The following is a 22425-nucleotide window of genomic DNA, read 5'->3' as shown; positions in this document are numbered from 1 at the left end:
TAATATTAGGACTCAAGAATAAATCATAGCAGTGTTAATCTGATAGTGTTGGAAATGAGATTGAATTCCCTTTGCACAAGCCATCTACATGGCAATTTGCACTGGATCCCAACACTATTGAACCTTCTTTTTAAAGCTTCCCTCTCCTTTATTCAAAGTTGCTTCTAAGTCCAGGATGTTGGGTCAAAGAGAAGTGAGAAATCCCCATTTCTTTTGGGAATGACTTGGCCAGCTCAGAATGAGATCACAATCCCAGTGAAAGTCTGAATGGGCTGAATACCAGCCAGGGATGGCACTTAGGTCATGTTCTGCTCTGCAAACCCAAACTCCCTTTAGCTAAACAAATGGTCACTCTGGTATAGGCTTGAATAAGTAGAGATGAAGTGGTCTTGGAGACGTGTTTTATATACATATAATTTATTTATTTGTTGAGATAGGGTCTTGCTCTGTTGCTCAGGCTGGAGCACAGTGGCATGATCACAGCTCACTGCAACCTTGAACTCCTGGGCTCAAGCCATCTTTCCACTTTCGCCTCCCAAGTAGCTGGAACTACAGGTACAAGGCACCACACCCAGCTAATTTTTCATATATATATTTTTTTGTAGAGATGGGGGTCTTGCTATGTTCCTAGACTGGTCTCCAACACCTGATCTCAAATGATCCTCCTGCCTCAGCCTGCCAAACTACTAGGATTATCAACATGAGCCACTGTGCAGAGCCAGGCACATGATTTTAGACTAATCACTGCATTTAGGAAAGTCCCAAGTGCTGAGGAAATACAAGGCCCCTCTCACAGTCATGCCGAAATATTACGAGTGTGAGCAGCATTTGCCCAATGCAGGCATCTTGTACTCTGCCTTGATGGGGGATGGGAGGACTCTCTTTGGTTATCAGGTTCCAGTTCCAGGCCAGGGGCTCCCTGTCTCTCCAACTCCATGACAGACTTGGACATCTGGATTCACTAGTTTGGGGACATGGAGCATAGAGTAAGGTGGCAGGGTCCTTACTGGCAAGATGGGGGTGGTAGTGCCTGCATGTGGACGCCTTTGAAAAGAGCTTGGTTTTGGTGACAATGAAGCTGGAGAGACAGCGGCCTCATTTTCTTCTGGAAGCAAATCCTAATATCTTGTTAAGATGGGATGAGAGTGGAAGTGAAAAGCATTGTTTAGATGAAGAGAACAGGGAAAAAGGAAGCGGATGGACCTATTGATAATTGCGCACTTCTAGGTAGAGAAAGTCTTGCACAGGGCAAGGGAAACATCGTGAATTAACAAGGTTAAGAGCCTTTTGGAAATCAGGATTTTTTTTTTTTTTTTTCTCCTGCAATATACTGACCATGGTTCAATCATTCTAAACGAAGTGTGCCTCTGCTGTCCTTGAAGCTTCTGGGGAAAAAGCTCTAGAACCAAATCTCTACAGAATACGTCCACACTTTAAAGATTTTATAGCTTCATCTACAGATAATGAAATTGAATCCCTTAGCTAGAGAGTGGACAGGCAGCAGGGAACTCAACCCAGCGCCGTGCTTCTGAAACCTTTTCACTCAAGTGAGGGCAGAGGTGGTGGACGTCAGTCTCCAGGGATTCCCTGGCTTGAAACCTCTCAGAGTAGGTGTTAAATGTTTGAAGTTTAGTGTTTAATGCTAAAAATTCATCAATATCATATATGCTGTATCATCATACATCTGTATTTTAGTATAAAAAACAATGTTTTAAATTACCATCAGGAAACACGTAACGGTATATATACATTTCTTAACTTGCTCAACTGAAGGGAAGAATTCACTTCTGCACTGAATCCACCTTGGAACACCGAATTTGGAAGGGCAGGAGGTGGCTTATTGGTGTTAGTGGCCAGGTCTTTTTGCTTTCTGAGAATCAGTAAAATGGCAACCATTTTTCACTAATTTTTGAATTGAATCAGGGTAATAACTAAGGAGAGATGTCCTGAAAACTCTCCTTTTCTTGCTGAGAATACCAGGAGATGGCACATTCAAGGTGCACCAGAGCCTTGGTGAAGATCCAGGTCTGCCTGTCATGATTTGGCCTCACCTGTGAGTAGGAAACTGCCTTGTGTTTATTCCAGGGTCAAGCTGGGTGACCTTAGCCCACAACTGTGTAAACCCCAGAGTGTGGGCTCTACAATACAAATAGCCTAGCATCACTCCATGTGGCTTCCTCATCTAGCTTTTTTCAGTGGCAAATTCCATCTTTGAAGGAAAACAATGGTGACAAGTTTCCTTCTGCAGCCGATCTCAGCCCTCACCTGTAGCCCACTTCTTCATGGTGTTTTTTGGAGATATTTGCAAGGAATCAGAAGCAAGCTCATCACCGAGTTCCAAAATGCTGCTGATGGTTATCTTTTTCTCTCCTGTTGATGCCTCATGGTCAGTGGGATTCAGAAGTCCAGGATTGAAATGGCATTAGAATAGTCTTCTCTTCAAGTATTAGTCCGTTTTCACACTGCTGATAAAGACATACCTGAGACTGTGTAATTTATAACGAAAAAGAGGTTTAATGGACTCACAGTTCCACATGGCTGGGGAGGCCTCACAGTCATGGCAGAAGGTGAAAGGTACGTCTTACATGGTGGCAGACAAGAGAGAACGAGAGACAAGCCAAAGGGAAAATCCCTTATAAAATCATCAGATCTTGTGAGATTTATTCACTACCGTGAGAACAGTATGGGGGGATACCCCATGATTCAATTATTTCCCACGAGGTCCCTCCCCCAACACCTGGGAATTTTGGGAGCTACAATTCAAGATGAGATTTGGGTGGGGACACAGCCAAACCATATCACTCCACTTCCATTCCATTGCCCAAACTGAAGATGGGATGGTGGTGAACCAACTGCTGCTTGGGCCTGAGATGGGGTTCTGCCATCCCTTTGCAGTTCCTCATTTCCCCCAGAACCCCTGTAGTTCTGTTTCCCTTTAATGTGCCTCATGCTACCTCCATTGTCTTTCCCTAGTCTGAAGTTTTAATCTCCCCATCCTAATGTCCCTAAACAGGGTAATGCAAGCAAGCAGGGATCAGACCCACACTATGTGGGAGTGGACAGCTGCTGCAATGGGTAACTCCATGTTCACTCCATGCTGGGTTTTCATACGTGGGTAGATTTATCTTTGGAGTGTAACCTTACCCAACTCTGAAAAAGACAGCACCAGCCCATTATTGTTCCATTAGTAATGACTCTAAACTCAAGCTATTTCGCAGCTGCTGATGGGGATGGGAGATGAGAGAAGAAAGAAGAAAATCAAAGACAGATGCTTTGCTGGTGCAGGCTCCTCTGTAAATGGGCATAGCTGGCAGTGGCTCTAGAAACACAGGCCAGTTGTATCTCCAAACTCTGCAGCTTCAGCCAGAGCAGCTTCTTTCTCTTTAAATGAGAACTTCTTGCACAGAGTAGCAAAGGACCCACAAATAACTGAGCTGTACTTTGGAAATGGATCTGATGAGTCTTTTAATAGAAGAAAATCATCATTATTTCCCAAGAGCTCACATTCCCATAACATTTTTATTAGCAGCCTCTCTTCTAAATAAACTTCAGTGGATTGATTTTGGTGGGGTTTTCTCATTTTAAATATTCCCTTAAATAATGACTGTGGGTATAGGCTCATCATCACTGCAGTTATTATTGTGATCAGCATCAGCAACTCCATTGTTATATTTATGTTGCACTTAGGAAGCTCTCAGAACACTTCAGGTATATTACTTCATTTGTCCTCATAGCATCCTTGTAAGGAAGGGAGGGGGCCCCATTAGAACAACACTAAGCGGAGACCTCTCCTCTCTGTGCCTCTGTAAGTTAACTCCCCTTTGGGGTGTGGCCAGGAGGAAGCCCTCTGTCCTCCTCTTCTATATATTCCCCTCTGTCAATATAAGGCAGAGGGAGATTGCTCCAGGATAAGTTACAGCCACCCAGAGGCTGAAGCCCTCAGAGGGCTTGGCTCAGGGTAGAGCAGAGGGCACCACCAGTGGAATAGGGGAATGGCTCCTGGGAATTGCCCTGACTACCTGGCCCCCGACTTGCCCTTTTGTCTTGCCTTGGTCCCAAGAGGCCAAAATTCCTACAAGAGAGTGGCATCATGAAAGAGAGCAAAGATGCTGGCTGAGAATCAGAAGATCTAGTTCAAATTCCGGTTCTACCACTTGTTAGCTTTGCTTCTTGGTCCAGTCTCTTAACATCTGAAGCTTCATTTCCTCCTTTGTAACAGAAGGGAAATTGATCCTCCTTTCTGGGATTTTGTAAGGACTAAATGGGATAACCTATATAGATGTGCCTGGCACAATGGATGGGACATAGGTATGCAACAGACTTTCATTTAATTTTTCTATTCTGGTAAAACCTAAACTCCCTGTCTAGTATGACTTTGAGAACTAAGAGGGAAAATAGAGAACACCAGTTGGATAGGTTTATCTTTTTAGTCAATATCTTGTCAGAAATCATGTATTTTCTTACCTATACTGTATTGAGGAAAAGCTAGTGACTCATAATTAGTATATTTTGAAATTTACATTAGAAATAATGCTGGCCTGGGCCGGACGCAGTGGCTCACGCCTGTAATCCCAGCACTTTGGGAGGCCGAGGCAGGCAGATCACGAGGTCAGGAGATCGAGACCATCCTGGCTAACATGGTGAAACCCCGTCTCTACTAAAAATACAAAAAAAAAAAAAAAAAAAAAAAGAAATTAGCCAGGTGTGGTGGTGGGTGCCTGTAGTCTCAGTCGCTCAGGAGGTTGAGGCAGGAGAACGGCGTGAACCTGGGAGGCGGAGCTTGCAGTGAGGCAAGATCGTGCCACTGAACTCCACCCTGGGCAACAGAGCAAGACTTTGTCTCCAAAAAAAAAAAAAAAAAAAAAAAATTAATAATAATAATAATGCTGACCTGGAGAGCAACCAGCCTGGGCTATATCCTCATCTCTGCCACTAACCAGATGGAGGCCTTTGAGCAAATCACTTGGCATGTCGAGGACTCAGTTTCCTCATCTGTAAAATGAAGAGCTTGGAATATATGATCATGTAGATACATAGAGTATCACAATTCTATGATTTCATAAGAAGGGGTTTTTAGAGGAAATGCCACATTATGTGTGAGAGCATTGTTCTTTTCATCTCCTGGGCCACAGGGAGCCCCACTGACAGGCCCTGGCATTGTTATCAAGGAACTCCAGCTGATTTGGGTACAGTTTTCATCTTGGAGATGCAGTGCCCAGGGGGAGATGAAGAACTTCTGGAACACCGGCCAGCAAACCCAGGCTCTGAAGTTCCTTCATCTCCAGGAGGAGAGTGCAACTCCTGGCCGTGGACTGATGGCTGGGCAGCCCAGTGGCAGCAAATATCACTGTGCACAAAAGCCCAGGTGCTCTGATTGCTTGGAGCTTGGGAAGGAGGCTGAAGGGCTGGATGCTGGGCCCTCTGGCTGCTCTGCTGACCACATCTCCAGGCTAGCACTGTCTTGGGAAGGTGTGTCATTGGCTACTTTGCTAATCCCTGCAAGTCATCCTTTGCAGCAGTCTGTGCGCTCTACAGATTGGTAAAGTCTTCTGAGAAACCAAATCTCCTTGAACATGCCCTCAGTTAGGGGCTGTCCAATGGTGGTGTTCCTTCTGCATTATCCCAAGAAGCAGAAGAAAAGTCTTGGAGAGTGAATAGTTAAGGCATTTCCTCACGCAGGCTTCCCTGCACACAGACACATCAGGAAGAACACACAACACAAAGACTTTCCCTTGCACAATTCACCCATACCTTATTTTCTTTTTATAGTTTTATGAAACAAAGTCTAGCTGCCTTTTGAGTTCAATTAAATCGAGTGCTAACAAGGGCAACTCACCACACTGAGCACTGTGAGGCTATCACAGTGAATATGACTGTGTCCCTATCTCTACTCTCCGGGGCTCACCGTCTAGGAGGAGAGGTAGACAAACATAATTAACTAAGGTAACAAGGCAGATGGTCAGGGGTGCTTTTATAAAGTCCCTAAATATGATGGGAGAATACTTCCACCTGGAAAAGAGATTTCATCAAATCTTTTGTTAGGAGATAGCTAGGTCTTGATTTGGACCTTAGATGATTGGTAGGGTTGCAGTAAAAACACATTAGAGGATGGGGAAGGCATTTAAGATAGAAGAAATAGTTCAAGGCAAGGCAGTGAGAGGGGAAAGATTCCTTTATTCACATTGAAGTCCATCCTTGTTAACACATACACAGATGAACTACAAAAGCCAGCTTCCTGCAAAGCGTTCTAGGGTGGGAGGAGGGAAGTGCTGCTCGGTGTTCACTCGTCCAAAGGGCCCAGTACCTCTTAGAGGTTTCTGGTCTCATTGCATGTTATTGCCTGCTTTCTCTGGACCGAGAGTATACAGATTCTGAAATGCACATTCAGTTTAGCTAGAAAAATTGTAAGAATGGAAAAGAAGTGCTCAAATGAAGGATGATTGGAAATCTTAAATGTCAATATCATTAAAAAATTAATTTTTATACTCTTCCTCTTTTGAAGGTAATGTGCTTTGAAGTAGAGCTGGAAGGAAGTGATATTTTCCTGACTTTGTTCTTGCCCATGCCAGACATCACTAATTGAACCCGGCATGCTTTCGCCCTAGTTGGGGCTCTTGTCAGACAGAGCACCCTGTGATATTCCAGGCAGCCCCTGCTATTCAGCCAGTTGTATTACACCCGAAGAAGTCTCTTTGCCATTTTCTGTTTAAAGTCTTAAAACGTTACCACTATCTGAAATACCAAGTAACTTTTTCATGAAATACAAAGACTCAAAGCAGGGAGAAATTTTGTAATATCTAGCACCTTGAGAATCTCTAAATATAAATGGAAGTTGCTGAGGGGGCTCTAAGACTAGAATAAAGATATTCTCACTCTCCTGTCCTCCCCGTGATTTAATAGTGTAAATATGAAGTTTAAAGAGGCAGGAGATATGTGAAGAAATATAAAATACACACAGAAAAATAACTATTGGCTTAGATCAATAGTTCTCAACCTGGATGTACATCTGAATTGGTCACTTGTTTTAAATGCAGATTCCTGGGACCCGTTTTAGACTAAATCAGAATTTCTGGTCTTGGAGCTTGGAAACACCATATTTACAAAACATCCTAAGTAATTCTTCTGCACTATTCCTGAGACCAGCCCATGAATCTATGTTTGGGAACCAGAGACTTAAATGACAGAAATATTTCGGCCCTTGTTTATGTCTTTGGATGGTTGGCCAAAAAATACCATATTCATTTCCCATGGCTGAGCTACCTTACATGCCATGGTGTTCCAGGTACTGAAAAACTGCAGTCATTTGGATATTGGAAATGAGTTTGTAATTTCTAAAGAGATTGGTCATTTGGATGAACATAAGTCATGCTTCATGGAGATCAATCTTTAGGATGTGTCTGAATTATCTGGCATCCATATTACTGTTTGGGCTTGGTTTTAAGAATCAAAGAAGAGAGAAAAGTAGTTTATGTTGACCAGGAAGACAAATTATCCTGAAATTTCTGGTTGTCTCAGTTCATTTTGTGCTGTTATAACAGAATACCTGAGGCTGGGTAATTTATAAAGAATAGAATTTATTTCTCACAGTTCTGCAGGCTGGGAAGTCCAAGATCATGATGCCAGCATCTTGTGTCTGGTGAGGCCTCTCTTGCTGCATCCTCATGTGGTAGACAGTAGAAGGGCATGTGGGGCCAAACATTGTGCCCTCACATGGCAGAAGGGAAAAAGAAAGTAAACTCACTCCTGCAAGCCCTTTTTAGAGTGCCATAAATCCATTCATGAGGGTGGAGTCCTTATGACCTAAACACTTCTCATTAGGCCCCACCTTCCAATACTACTGCATTGGGGACTAAGTTTCAACGTAAGTTTGAGAGGGGACAAAAACATTACAACCATAGAACTGGTTATGTGGTCAATATTTGAGTCCACTTGACTTTCTGAAAGTTAGTGTCATAATAATGAGTATCATATATTGTATATCTATTCTTCACTGGACACTTCACTAGGACTAGATATACATTGTCTAATGCAATTCTTAAAATAATCCTATGAAGAAATGATCATTATTTCCAGAAGAGGAAATTTGGGTTCAGAAAAGTAACTTTCCTTGAAAGACTCAGGATATGGATGTGATTCTTTAAACTAAAACTGTCTGACTCTAAAATGTTTATTCTTATTTACTACATTCTAAATTCTGTTTCCAAGAAATACGCTGTTTAGTGACATTGCTGGGACCAAAATCAAGCTCCATAATTAGTGTTGCAAACTTCAAGACGTAACTGAGAAGAACGCTTACTAGATAAAGTAGTAGTGGTCTGTTAAATTCTGGTGTTCTCATTGACTTGATAGAATTTCATCAAGTTTAGCAATGGGCCTATTATTTGTCTACTTTTTAATGTATAAAGTATGTTAAACTGTGTTAGGATTAACTTCAGTCCTCAAATTTATATTTTGGAAAAGTTAAAGGGCTCTGCCTTACCCTGTTATTAAAAAGCCCCCAAAACAACCAATGTGGTTCTTACACATGTGGCTTTCCATGTGTATGAGCAACACATGTTCCACAGAACATGTTTCCATGGAATGACCTGGCCACTCCTCCTGTAGAGTGGATTCTGGGAAGCGTACATGGAAAAGGACCCATCTGGTGCCCACTAGACTGAATGATTGTCCAGTGTACGAAAGAGTGCTAGGCCAGATGTGGTGGCTCATGCCTGTAATCCCAGCACTTTGGGAGGCCGGGGTGGGCAGATTGCTTGAGGCCAGGAGTTCAAGACCAGCCTTGGCAACGCAGTGAAACCCCCAGATCTATGAAAAATACAAACATTAGCCAGGTGTGATGGTGTGCCTGGGAGGCTGAGGCATGAGAATCACTGGAACACAGAAGGCAGAGATTGAAGTGAGCTGAGATCGTGCCACTGCACTCCAGCATGGGTGACTGAGCATGACTGTCTGAAAAAAGAAAGAAAGAAAGAAAGAGAGAAAGAAAGAGAAAAAAAGAAAGAAAAAGAAAGAAAGAAAGAAAAAAGAAAGAGAGAAACAAAGAAGGAAGGAAGGAGGGAAAGAGAGAAAGGAAGGAACTCTAATGAGTAGTCAGGAGGTTTGGTTTCTTGGCAGCTCTGCCACTCAGTAACTCTGTTATCTTGAGCAAGCTGTTTTACCCAAGACCAAATAATTTGTGTGTGTGATGGCACACACAGAGCCCTTTAGCATATTTCTTGGAGAACTATCTGATATAAGCTGTTTTCCCCCTTTCTAGAACTCAGATCTGTTTCTCACCATACTCATGTTTCTACAGAAGTCCTGTGAGTTAGAAGTCCTCAGTTTCCACGCAAAGCTTTTGGACTAGAGGCCATAAAGTTATTTTCTTCATCTAATATGTCATGATTCTTGAAAAAAATGTTAGCCAGGGAGTTGGCAAAGAGACCGATGGGACCTCATCAGTGGCACTGTTGTCAATGTCCTCACCGGGTCAGAATGGTCAGAGGGTGGGCAACCTAGCCCGGGCTCCTGAGATGCCTACTGTCCCCGACCTCTGGCCTGCCTGCTTTCTGGCCTGAGGTTGTTACGTTCTTTTCTTCTTGGGAGACGGTTGTAGTGGATTCTAGTACCACATTTTTTGATATTTCTTGTTGGGGTGAAATATTCAAGCAAAAAGTTAAGTAGCCCCCTTCATACATAGCTCATTGCTTTTGGAGGTGCTGGTGATCCGTCACACCTCACCCTTCCCATGGGCTAGAATGGCCTAGGCTGCTTAGGCAACAGTATCACTAGATGATTCACAGGGATTTGAACCTGAAGGGACCTTATCAAGCATCTAGTCAACAACTTTATTGCACAGATGAGATAAGAAGCCCCAAGAGGGAAAATAACTCAACTCAAGGATACCCAGCCAGTTAGTGAAGCAGTTGACACCCCGTTTTCAAATTTATATTGTAAGCATAATAATAAAATCTACCCCCACGGAATTATTGTGAAGGTATTTAAATGAGATGGCACACACAGAGCCCTTTAGCACATTTCTTGGCATAGAGAACCATCTGATACAAGCTGTTCCCTCCCTTTCTAGAACTCAGATCTGCTTCTCATCATACTCATGTTTCCATAGAAGTCCTGTGAGTTGGAATGAGCCGGTTTTATCACCCTTTACTCCGCAGAACGCCAACCCATACAGGAGTAAGCTGAGCTGCCCACGTTTAATCATGCGCTAGTGGTAAAATCTGACTTGGCCCATGTCATGTATTAAAAAAATGTCTGGAGTTACTGAACACTAGAACCCATCCCTCCTGACTCTTAATCCAGTGATTTTTCCATTATACCATGCTGACTGACGGGCGGGTGGGGATGAGCTCCTTTAAATTGCTGTGAATACCAGCATGGTGACAGATGACTGTGAACACATGGGGCCACAGCCTCAGTATGTCCTAAGCCTGCTAGTGTAATTTTATTATCACGCATTTATCAAGGCTACCATGTGCATGTGGGAACTTTGCTTACTGCTGAGATGAATATAAAAATGAGTAGTAAGATACAGCCCCTGCCCTCAAGGAGCACTTAATTTGATAATAAAGACAGACTTAGACATAAATAATTTCAATGTAAGGCAGATAGCAATCCATGACTACTCTATATATGCTACAAGGAAGTACAGGCATTAAGACCTCACCTGTTGACATGGTGAGAGTGAGGTGGGCTAGGACAGGGCATCCCCCCAAATGCCCCCATCCAGCTGAAGGGACAGGGAACATGCTTTATGGTCCATTAGGGACTCCAGCCTTGTGAGTTCCTTGCCACTGACTGCCGGCGAGCATAGCTGGGTTACTGTCTTGCCTTCCTTAGCCACTGCAAAATGTGAGAACATCCCCTTTCTTGCTCTGAGTCTAAAGGGAACTGGGTGGTCATTTGGTCTAGATCTCTGCTTCTGGGCAGGACTGCCCTCACCCGTGCTGACATGCAAGAATCTGCACTCCATATGCGGAACAGGGAAACACTATTCTTTTTCTCTCTTCTCTGTGTTTTGGTGGCGAAAGTGGGCCGGGGGTTGAGAATAGTGTAGGGGAGAAAAGAGGGGAGGTAAAGGGAATTGTAGGTCGATGCTTGACAAGGGGAGTTGGGTCACCCAGGGAAAATATGGCCTTGCTCTCCACTGGCAGATTCCCAGAGAAGCTCTGACTGTTCCCCACCTGTCCTGTGCTCCCCCCGCTACCCCCCAGTGCTGCTGTCCCTGTGTGCACAGAGCAGGGAGGCGATGATGAATTTCCCCCGAACGGCATTACAGACAGTCATAAATAATGCTTTGCTCTTTGGTGACGGCACTTTCCATTAGAGCTGCCTGTGCCGGGCTGTTGCTACCCCCAGTCTTCTGCCGGGGACTTGCAGTAAAATTTATCAGCGAGCTTTCTGCACCTAATAAATCATCCCCTCCAGGAGCCATCTGGCAGATAAGGCCATGAGAACCCACATGCTCTGCAGAGGCGGAGTCAGAGTGAGAGGCGGCCCTAGCTGGGCAGCCCCAGGCCCTGTTGAGGGGGACTTTCTTTCTCTCTAGCAGCCTGGCCTGTCAGACTCTTCCTGGCTTATCTCATCAGACTGAGGATGGGGGCCCTGGACAGGGCAGCTGCTCCAGCTCCCTGAACCGTGTGGCTTCCCACTCTGGGGCTAGGCCTACAGATCACCTTCTCATGCTCTCTACACTCAGGTGTCCAAAAGGTCCTGGGGTCTGTCACCAGGTCAGAGCAGGAGTACCCTAGGCCAAGACAGCTGCTGTGATGGGCATGACTATTGCTTAACCGAATGCCCCGTGGTGTGTTCTAGAGACATGAATATTGGCCAGCATCAAAACAATCTCATAGTGATAAGTAGCTTCCTGTTTGGATGGAAGGCATGAAGGAACACCTCTTAATTCAGGGCAATACTTCACATGTCTATCCCCATGTTTCTTGAGCAACAACTACCATGATCTTACAGATTTCTTTCCAATACGTGTTACTTTCTGTGAGTGCACAGTAAGGGAGGTTCTGAAGGGTGCTGGACCTAGAGGGTAGAGTTGCTTAGATCAGTGATCACAGTTCTTCCCTTAAGGCATTTACAATCTGCTTGGAGAGACTGTCTTATAACCAAAGTCTTAGGTGTGGTGATTGTAGTGTTCACTGTCACAGCAAGACACAGTGCTTGCAGGATATGACCTACAGCTGTGTGCAATGTGCGAGTGGTTGGGTTTCTGGTCTTCTAGTCCCAGTACCTAGCACAGTGCCTGGTGTGTCAAAGCACCTGTATTGAGGGACATGTGGCAAGGAGCAAAGTGCCTGACACAGTTGCCAATACAAAGTAGAGTATGAGAGTGAAATGAGAAAGAGCTGAATAAAAACAGCATCATCATCCCTAGGCCCCCAGCAGAGTGTGCGCCCTGTTCTTTAGGGTTAACTGGGTGATCTAGGAACAAAATCCTTTTCTGGGCATGGATAACCTGTGCTCCTGTCCTGGCCCTGCGGCGAGCTGCTTAAGCTTGCTCAAGGCATGCTCTAGCCTCTGTTTTCTCATTTGTAAAACAATAGGCAAAGACAAGGCAATTTTTTGGAGGGTAATTTTTAGTATTATTGCTATTAGAATACTCCCTCTTTTTTTCCCTTGCTGGTGCCTGCTTTTGTTTGAAGGACAGGAGGCTGGAGGGGTAAAGCCAGGAAGAACTCTTCTCTTCTTCCCTCCTGGGCCACTTGGCAGCTGAGATAACCTTGTTGAAGGTCCAAATGTGGGCCCCAAGCAGCTAGAGCTTGAGCATCCTAGACTTCTTCCCTGCAGGCTCATTCTGCAGGAGGATACCTATCATGCTGCCTCTGATTGCTGTGGACACATCCCGGGAAAACATTAAATGGAGTGTCCCGAAGATGCTTAGCTTAGCTATGCATTTAATTTGGCGGTAATTGAAATTTGCCAACAAAGATTTGCATGTAATCTGTGATTCCGTTTTTCAATTAAAATCGCTTTCTTCTTGTGGATGGGAAGTACTTGGCTTCTTTCCTCCTCACAGCACTTTGCAAACACTCACCCCTCACTTCTTTCGGGGCTGGAGAGAGGGTAGGGGTGTGGGGCAAGGAGGTGGAGTCTGGCCAGACAGTGATGCAGGAGAGGCCGGTGCTGCAGGTGAGGCTGATGGATGAGGGAGGGGTGAGGGCTTGAGCCTCCCTTGTCTGCAATGTTCTCAGAAAAGGAACCCCAGCTGGGACTTCAAGATCTCAGTTTCTAGGGGGCAGACAAGGGTTGGGGGACTGGGAGGTATAGTCAGAAGTGGGGAGAGCCAACCAGTTCTCCATGACCAGAGAAGGCGAGTAGTAAGAAGCTGGGGACGAGGTGCCAGGCTCAGGTCCTGGGATGTAGGACGTGTCTTTTCTCTTATCTACCTCTTCTCCTCTGGGTGAGTGTGGCCTTTGATAAAGGCAAGCAGCAACAGAGCTCCTGGGAGAGGAGAACTGATGGAAAAGTGTCTTCTAAGGCTGGCTGGAGAGGGGAAGGGAGGACAGGAAGCAGGAAGCAGTAGGCATGAAAATCACACCTACCTGAGTGGGGGCTGGGAAAAGCCAGCTGCTAGGTCCGAATGTTTGTGTCCCGCCTCCCATCCCCAAATGTGTATGTTGACACCTAATCCTGGTACAATAGTATTAGGAGGTGAGGATTTTTTGGAAGGTGACAGAGCTCTCATGCCTAGGATCAATGTCCTTATAGAATAGGCTTGAAGGAGGCTTTCTGCCCCTTCCGCTGGTGGAAGATGTACAGAAGGTACCATCTATGAAGCAGTGGAAAACCTCGGTACACACTGAATCTGCCGACACCTTGATCTTGGACTTCCCAGCCTCCAAACTGTGAGCAGTAAATTTCTGTTATTTATAAGGGGGGACCATTTATAGCCTGAGGACTAAGACGCCAGCCCGCTGGTCTGTGAGAGTCCTGAGAGCTGGCACTGTGTCATCATGGCCCCTTTCTATGCCTGGTACCTAGCATGGTACCTGGCACATGGTAAGAATGAAGTCTGTTAAAATGAATAGTTGGTTGAATGTGATAATGTGAGTGAAAGGGCATTTTGTAAATTGTGACAGCCATTTTTGGTACTCTGACAGTCTTACTATTTCGGAGAATAAGATGGGGTATTTGACCCAAGGCTGAACTGATGCTGGGCCGAGCCCTGGGTAGGGTAGGGCCCTGGAGAAGGCCAGAGGAGGTGCTCCAAGTTCTTGACTGGAGTCCTCTCCAGGAGCTGGAATTTGTGGTGATTTGCTTCTCTAGACCCAGGTCCTACCAGGTGCCCCATCTGGGGAGCACTTTCCAGGTCTGGGCCTAACCCCTTGGTGCTGGTAGAAGAATAAATGTCCGTATCAGGTGGCAACTCCACCATGCTGGGACAGGCACCAAGAGGGTTTGGTACAAAGAGAGCCAGTGAAGGGGCTTGCAGGAGAGGCAGTTTGGTTCTCATAGCCAGGTTGGAGGTGGAAATAAGAGCCATTTGAAGAATTAGTGGCGGATTTTAGCTGCCGTGGAGGGCGCACAGCTTTGGGCAGGGAAAGTGTCCTTCTCACCACCCCAGCAAGTCTTTTTTTGTCTATTTCTTTCAAGTGGAGATAATCCCTTCTACCTGGCCAGACAGCTGAACTGTTTTCATTTTTTTTCTTCTTCAGTAATAAATCTGCCAACCCTGCAGGGCCTGAGCCAAGGGCTTGCTTGCTGCGTCTACACAGAGGTCTCATAAAAATGGTGTAAAACGAAAGAGAAAAATGCATATTTCACACTTTGTCTGTTCTAGGTGATGGTGATTTTCGACTCATTCCCGTTACAAACAGCCGACCTTCCTACCGAGTTCAAGTACCTTCTGCCTGGCCTGGAAGAACCGTATCTCTCTGTCACCCTCTTCCTCTGGCCCTCACCTGCCCTCCCCTGAACATGCATTTTGCCTGAGAGGAGACAGAGGCGGTTGGTAAGTATACTACGCTGGCTTAGTGCCTTCCAGGAGGGAGGTAGTGTGAATGACCCAGTGCTTATGTGTTCACGACGGACTCACACAGGCTGGAGAGAGATGCCTCCATCTTCCAGCACACAGTCCTGTGCCTGCTTCTGTAGTGACTCCCTCTCCCTCTGTGAAAACACATGAGGAATACAGGAATAAGGGTTATCTTCTACTGAAGCCTGCCTAGTGTTTATTACAGGTAATTTTGAACTATGATCAAATCTCCAAGTTATTAGTTTGGTTAATGTTCAGCAGAAACAAACAACCTTTCCAACTTTATCTGCCTCCCTTCCCCTTTACAAATCTGCACATCTTTCAAAACGGTCGCTTTGGACTTCCCAGACAGCCTATGTTTGTTCCCATCTCCTGGCTGTTCCCATCTCCTGTAATTCTCCTGCATTGAGTCTGCTCCTCCTGACTCTATTTTGTCCAGCTCAGTTCTGTCTGCTTTCAAGGTCCACTTCCTCCTGAAGCCTTCCTGAATCGCCCCCAGCCTATAGTGCTCTCTCTTTACCTGGGACTCAGTCAGGAGTTACAGCTCATATCATTCTCTCACTGGGCTGCCAATCATATACTGCTTTTTTGACATTTTAAAAAAGGCTATTATCATTATTTTCTACTTAACCATCATTTTCTTATTAACATTTCTTTTTTTCTTAAAATAGTTTCCTTTATTTTAATTTAATTTAATGAATTTATTTTTTGAGACAGGGTCTCACTCTCTTGATCAGGCTGGAGTGCAGTGGCGTGATCCCCATTCACTGTAGCCTCGACCTCCTGAACTTAAGTGATCCTCCCACCTCAGCCTCCCAAGTAGCCGGGACTACAGGTGCATGCCACTACACCCGGCTGATTATTTTGTATTTTTGTTGCTATGTTTCCCAGGCTGGTCTTGAACTCTTGGGCTCAAACCATCCTCCCATCTTGGCCTTCAAAAGTGCTGGGGCTATAGGTGTGAGTCACTGTGTTGAGCTTATGAGTGTTTCTTATTTCTCTATGAGACTATAAGGTCTTACCTATATTTCTGTCCTTTACAGTGCCAAACACATCGTTTTTACTCTTTACCAAACAGGTGCTTACTGAATGCTTGTCAAAAAAAAAAAAAAAAAAGGAATGAATGAAAATTCCCACTTGGGGTGTGGGTGTGGCTTTGATGTTGTGGCCTTCTCTTTCTTCTTTGGAGTAACAAGCAAGACAATTCCCACTTCCAGGCCAGGGAGAGAGCCTTGATTTGCAGAGATGCTGCCTATTCAATATCCCGTCTTGTTTGGACGATGCTGGATATTAGGTGGCTGTTGAATACCAGTGACTGTTCCAGCACTTTCTGTATAGATCCTGAGATTTCCTTGTCAGTGATCACATAGACTGTTGAGATTTTATGGTAGTGAGAAAAAACTAGTGCTTCTCTTACTGTGTCCCCCTCCCTCTGCGCCTATCCTACTCCTTTTTACATCCCTGTGTGCTCCCCACACGCAGTCTGTGTTTAATTTAGAGTAGGGAATTACTAATCGAATTTTCCTTCCAGTGTGCAGGCTGCCGCCGCTGCCTGCCATCTTGCTATGCCTTTGTTTTGTGCTTCCCACCTCAAGGCCACTTTACAAATGTGTTTGATTTGTGGTTGTGGTTTGTAGCTGTCACGGATTTCTTTGTTGTTGTTGTTGTTGCTGCGGCTGCGACTGTTTCCTTGCAGCTCAATTTTTAGCTGAGTGTTTGGGTAGTAAATATGGTTTACACCAACTGTGTTGGAAATAATGGCATTTATGTGCTGAAGTTATTTCCAAAACCTGTGATGTGTGTATACAAATAGATCCACGGCAGGGCCCCTAGACTGGGGAGAACACAGACTCAATAAAACCTTTGAGATGGAGTATAAACAGGTGTCTGAGACTAGGGCTAGGCCAGGCGGCTCAGAAAAATAGCCCCCACCCCTGAGGTTGGCTCTAAACTTAAGCTCTACCATAAATACCTTGCTTAGCGTTGGGGGAGGTAGCAGATATTTTTGTGATCGTATGTATCTGCTAAATGTTCGCTTGTATCCTTTTGAGCATCTCACTATAAACTTCTCAATTTTTCTATTCACTCACCCTCAATGGCTTTAAACCTTAACTGCCCTGGATCTTAGTATTGGAAAAAAATGTGCCAAGAAACAATGGGATTGGCCTATGAAACTGGCAACCCTCTTTTCTTCCAAATAGTTGCCAGTCTGGGGGTTCTTTGGTTTATGGGGTGAATCTAACCATTTTGAACAATGCCTTTTAAACCGTATCATGTGACTTTGCTAATCCCAACCTCTGGCAGGGAGTACAGTGTTAAAGAACCCTAAGACGGGGGAGTCAGGCTGCTATTGGTAGATGTGGTTGTAACCTCTGAATTTGGGTGGAGTGGGTTTCTTTGATGCCTAGATTCTTTTTTTTTTTCCATTTTTTTTTTAAAGAGACAGAGTCTTGCTCTGTCACCCAGGCTGGATTGCAGTGGCATGATCATAACTCACTGCAGCCTTGAACTCCTTGGCTCAAAAAATCCTGCCTCAGCCTCTTGAGTAGCGGGGACTGCAGGTGTGTACCACCACTCCTGGCTAATATTGTTTTTAAATTCTTTCTGTAGAGATGGAGTCTTGCTATATGGCCCAGCTGGTAATGCCTGGATTCTTGAGTCCCTCCCTGGCTCATCCCTGGGAGAAGCACCGAACCCCATGTCTGACACCTGTCCGGAAATGGAGCCTGCACATTGACTCTAGGTAAAGATCTAATTCGCTAAGAGGTTAGGAGTGACCTCAAAGCCGTCTCGGCTCTCTGTGCTGAAGGCTGCGTGACAAAGGCGGAGGAAGGGTGTTTCAATTGTTCTCCAACTTGTAAATGCCAAGCAGAAATCTTGTTGCAGTTCCTAAATGCCATATTTTGGTGTGTTTATTGTTCCCCCCCCTAACGGGGAAAGATGGTGAATGGACTAATAATTCAGGAGCCGAGAACATGTTTATTTGATTTTTAGAGCTTTAGCAAATACAGTGTGTACAAAACCCGGTGCCAACAGCATGCATAATTCCTCCAGGAACGGGGCTGATAGGAACACAAAGCTTGCATGCTTCAAAACTGTAACCAATATTTACACATCTGAGTGACTAATTCTCTACTCCGAGCAGAAGAACAATAGGCATAATAGTCAGGTACATTAATGCAGAGTGTGCTCGTCTGGTGACTTGGATATTTGACACATAAACAAAGTTGTGGGGGTGCCACTGGGGGGAGAAGTGGAGGCTTTTTATCTACCTGTGTAACCATACACCAAACAGCAGGTTACAAACACACTCAGAAAATGCTGACCCAATGCCGTTCTTGTACCTCATATGCAGGATTGGCATATGATTTGCAGCGCTGCGGGAGTTCTGTAGCTGACCTCATTAGCGGCGCGTTTCCTGGCTTGTTAGCATCATATTTGTATAATTTACAGCACCTTCGTTTTTATGGAATGTGTTTCTTGTAGAGTGTAATGGCAGCAATATATTTAACCTATCGTATTTAGGAATGCTTTCACTGGAGGCAGCCTGCAGATGGAAAGGGGACATTTTCTCCTCTCCGGCGTGGGCCTGTTTTTGTTTTGTTTTGTTTTGGCTTTTTGGCTGTCCCGTGTGTGTGTGTGCGCGCGCGTGCATTGCATACGTGTATGCATGTTTTTGTGTATATACACATTTTCAAGTGTGAGTTTGCATACGTGCGTGCTTGTTTATGTATGTGTGTGCATATTTATCTGTGTATGCACGTTTGAAAGGGCCTGAAAGACACAAAGGGGCCCTAAAGGTGTGGCTCCTGCTTCCAAGTTCAGAGGCCACTTTCAAGGACTGTCTTGGCTCCCTGGCCAATGTGTGCCTTTGGACTGTGCAGACCTCACAGGCCTAGATGCCTTGCTTTGAGAGGATGAAATTGCAAAATGGGAAAGGAGCCAGGCAGGTTGGGTATTTGGGAATAATTTTTTTAGGAGTGGGAGTAGGGGTGCTGTGAAGACTCTAATAAGGAAGGCAGAGCACTAAGGCGAGTTCTCCAGCCTCTGTGACCTCCTGGGGGCATTTGTAGAAAACAGTAAGATGGAAAAATGGAAAGTACATGTCACTCAGGGACAGATTCTACCCCAACTGAATTCTTATCTTAGAAAAACATAGAGCTTGTGGGTAGGAATGTGTACCTTCTTCTTCTCCCAGACCCATGCAGAAAAGGTAGAAATGGCTGGAACCAAATACTTGAAAAGGGGTTAATGTGTTAATTTGGAGATCTCCAGGGGAAGCCTTGTCCCCGGAGTCAGGAGATCAGATCCCAGCCTCAGCCTGCTGCTGACGTGGCTGCATGAGCTTGGGCAAATTGCTTCCCCATCTTGGGGCACAGTGTCCTTGTTTACAAAAAGATGGGACTGGACTGGATGGTGATTCTCTAGAACTGATGTTTTAACGCTCCCAGCCACTTGCCTTTTCTGTTCCCGAAGGCAGATAAAGACTGAAGGCTGCGATTCCCATCAACCACATCGTCCGATCTGTGTTCTTGAGGGTGACTTGCAGTGACCCAGAAGAGAGAAACACGGCTCTCCAGGAACTGTCAGTATGTCTTAGTTCCATCTCCTGACAGGGGGCAAAGAGTGTGAATAGACTAATAATTCAGAAACCAAAGGCATGGCAGGGTGATTTTTAGAGCTTAAGTAAAAACTGGCGCCAGAGTGTGCATAGCTGCATATTTCCTTCCCATAATCACTTCTTGGCCTCAAAAAGAAACTCACTGCAGGGGCAAGACAAATAGGTGGGCCCTGGACTTTGTCAACCCATGATAGAATGATAAGAAATTAAGAGAATCTATTAAAATGACTCGAGGCACAAGGATAAGGCTTATCCAACTGGCCGGTCAGGTTGGGGTTCTTTGCATCTTCCCTCCATCCCTAGCTTTGGAAATTTCAGAAATATTTCTTTGACTGCTATCTTTTTCAATAGCTATACCTCCTATCACTGATGAGAAAGGCTCTGGGTTCTTGATTTTACTTAATAGATATACCCCTAAAACACCAGAGTGGCTAGATTCTATGGCAATAATTCATATAATTCAAATGCTAATAATTCAAAATGCCAAGTTTATATCCTAAATTTGAATGTCAGTTTATATTAAATTTTAAATGCACCAGGGTTGCCGACTATTTGAAGGTACCCAGTGATGAATTCTTTGGTAAAGAAAAATAATTGGCTGGGCTTGGTGGCTCATGCCTGTAATCCCAGCACTTTGGGAGGCCTAGGTGGGTGGATCACCTGTGGTCAGGAGTTCGAGACCAGCCTGGCCAACATGGCAAAACCCTGTCTCTTCTAAAAATATAAAAATTAGCTGGTCGTGGTGGCACGTGCCTGTAATCCCAGCTACTTGGGAGGCTGAGGCAGGAGAATTACTTGAACCTGGGAGGCAGAGGTTGCAGTGAGCTGAGATCATGCCATTGCACTCCAGCCTGGGCAACAAGAGCGAAACTACATCTCAAAAAAAAAAAAAAAAAAAAAAAAAAGAGAGAACAAACAAACAAACAAACAAACAGCTTTGCAAAGTCTCTAGTTTTTAACTGAATCCTGAGATATTTATTAAGCACCTATGAAGTACTCAGGATTCAAATAAAAACTCTCAAATTCTTGCCTTCAAGGGGCTCTTAATCTAAATGTCGAATTGGGAATGACATGCATTTTGCATATACACATTAGTATAGATAATAAAATGTGGACAGTTTCAGCATCCAGCATCCACTGATTAGGGTGTTTTCAAAATTCTGTAAGAGAGAGTTTACTATTATAAATGTTTGTTCAAAAACTCTTATTAGTCCTACTTGACTGATTTGGTAACTAGCTTGTCTAAAGTGATGATTAAAAAAAAGGTTGTTGCTTATACACTGCTGGGGATGTAAATTACTTTAGCCATTGTGAAAAGCAGTATGGCAATTTCTCAAATAACTCAAAAAAGAATTACCATTCAACTCAGCAATCCCATTACTGGGTATATACTCAAAGGAATATAAATCATTCTACCATAAAGACACATGCATGTGTATGTTTATTGCAGCACTGTTCATAATAGCAAAGACATAGAATCAACCTAAATGCCCGTCCATGGTAGACTGGATAAAGAAAATGTGGTATATATATACCATGGAATACTACGCAGTCATAAAAAAGAATATCATGTCCTCTGCAGCAACATGGATGGGGGTGGAGACCATTATCCTAAGAGAACTAATGCAAGAGCAGAAAACCAAATTTTACATGTTCTCAATTATAAGTGGGGGCTAAACATTGAGTACACCCATGAACACAAAGAAGAGAATGACAGACACTGGGGGCTGCTGTAGGGTGGAAGGCGGGAGGAAGGTATGGTTTGAGAAAGCCCTGTTGGGTACTATTCTTATTACCTAGGTGATGAAATAACTGTACACCAAACTGCTGTGACATGCAATTTACCTATATAATCAATCTGCGTGTGTACTCCTGAACCTAAAATAAAAGTTAAATAAAGGACTTGTTAATCTGCACTCAGATTAGAGGAGTGGATACGTAGTTGGATAGACTTCTTCCCCTCTGTTAAGATAGAAGTGATCTTTTTTACCCCCTCTGTGGCCAGTTCCTCCACCTTGGATCACTAGATCTTCCCATTCTTTCTCACCGCCTTGTGATCTGGACTGTAGATTGCATGCATGCTCTCCCTCCTCATTAGCACTTAAACATGGCCAAACTGCTCCCATCTTAAAAACGATGCTCCTGCCATAATCTCTAGATTTACTACCTCTTTCTGTCTCTTTCCAGCCACACTTTCTAAATGACGGTGTCATAATCATCACTGCAGGTACTTTGCAGTCCACTTGGATGTGGCTTCTGTCCTTTACCAATGCCTCTGAAATTGTTCCTCAAGGTCACCAAAGAGCTGCAAGACGCTAAATCTTACAGGTGCTCATCTTGTGGGCCCCCTCCCTAGCATATGATCACTCTCTTCTGGAACATCACCTTCTCCTGGGGTCTGCTCACTTTTTGGTTCACTTGTCAGTTTGTTTTGTTAGCTTGGGGTTTGGTCCTTGTCACCTTGTTGGAGTCCTTAAGGTTTTGACCTAGTCTCTCCTTTCTCTATTTTTCCCCTTGTCCAGACGATCTGTCTACGTGCCACAACTTCAATGGCCTTTTGAAGGCTTCAGACTCGCCAACTCTCATGAGCCTTTCCTCCAACTTTCTACTAGGCACCTCTTGTTGGTTCCTTTGCCGTATCAAAGAGAATACACAGTACAATGGTTCAAATCAAGACAAGTTTATTTTTATTTCACAACAAAGTCCAGAATTCCTGGGCTTTCCAGGGAGGGCAAGTGGGTCCATGAAGTTGTCTAGAGATTTAGTTTTTTGTTCTATCTTGTGACTTCACCATTTAAAGTATTGTCCTTTTCCACATGGG

At 44.5% G+C, this 22425-nt stretch overlaps 1 long non-coding RNA gene across 1 annotated transcript in view; it reads left to right on the top strand.

Moving 5' to 3' along the window:
- Positions 1 to 22425, top strand: part of LOC114680228 (uncharacterized) — a 164730-nt gene that overhangs the window by 81230 nt on the left and 61075 nt on the right. Inside the window, exons 3-4 of the long non-coding RNA XR_013396886.1 lie at positions 14789 to 14959; positions 17594 to 17726. This is a non-coding gene — a long non-coding RNA (uncharacterized LOC114680228). The remainder of the gene's footprint in view (positions 1 to 14788; positions 14960 to 17593; positions 17727 to 22425) is intronic.

Source organism: Macaca mulatta, chromosome 8, assembly GCF_049350105.2.
Source record: "Macaca mulatta isolate MMU2019108-1 chromosome 8, T2T-MMU8v2.0, whole genome shotgun sequence".
Lineage (NCBI taxonomy): Eukaryota > Metazoa > Chordata > Mammalia > Primates > Cercopithecidae > Macaca > Macaca mulatta.
This window is presented reverse-complemented; position numbering and strand designations above follow the sequence as displayed.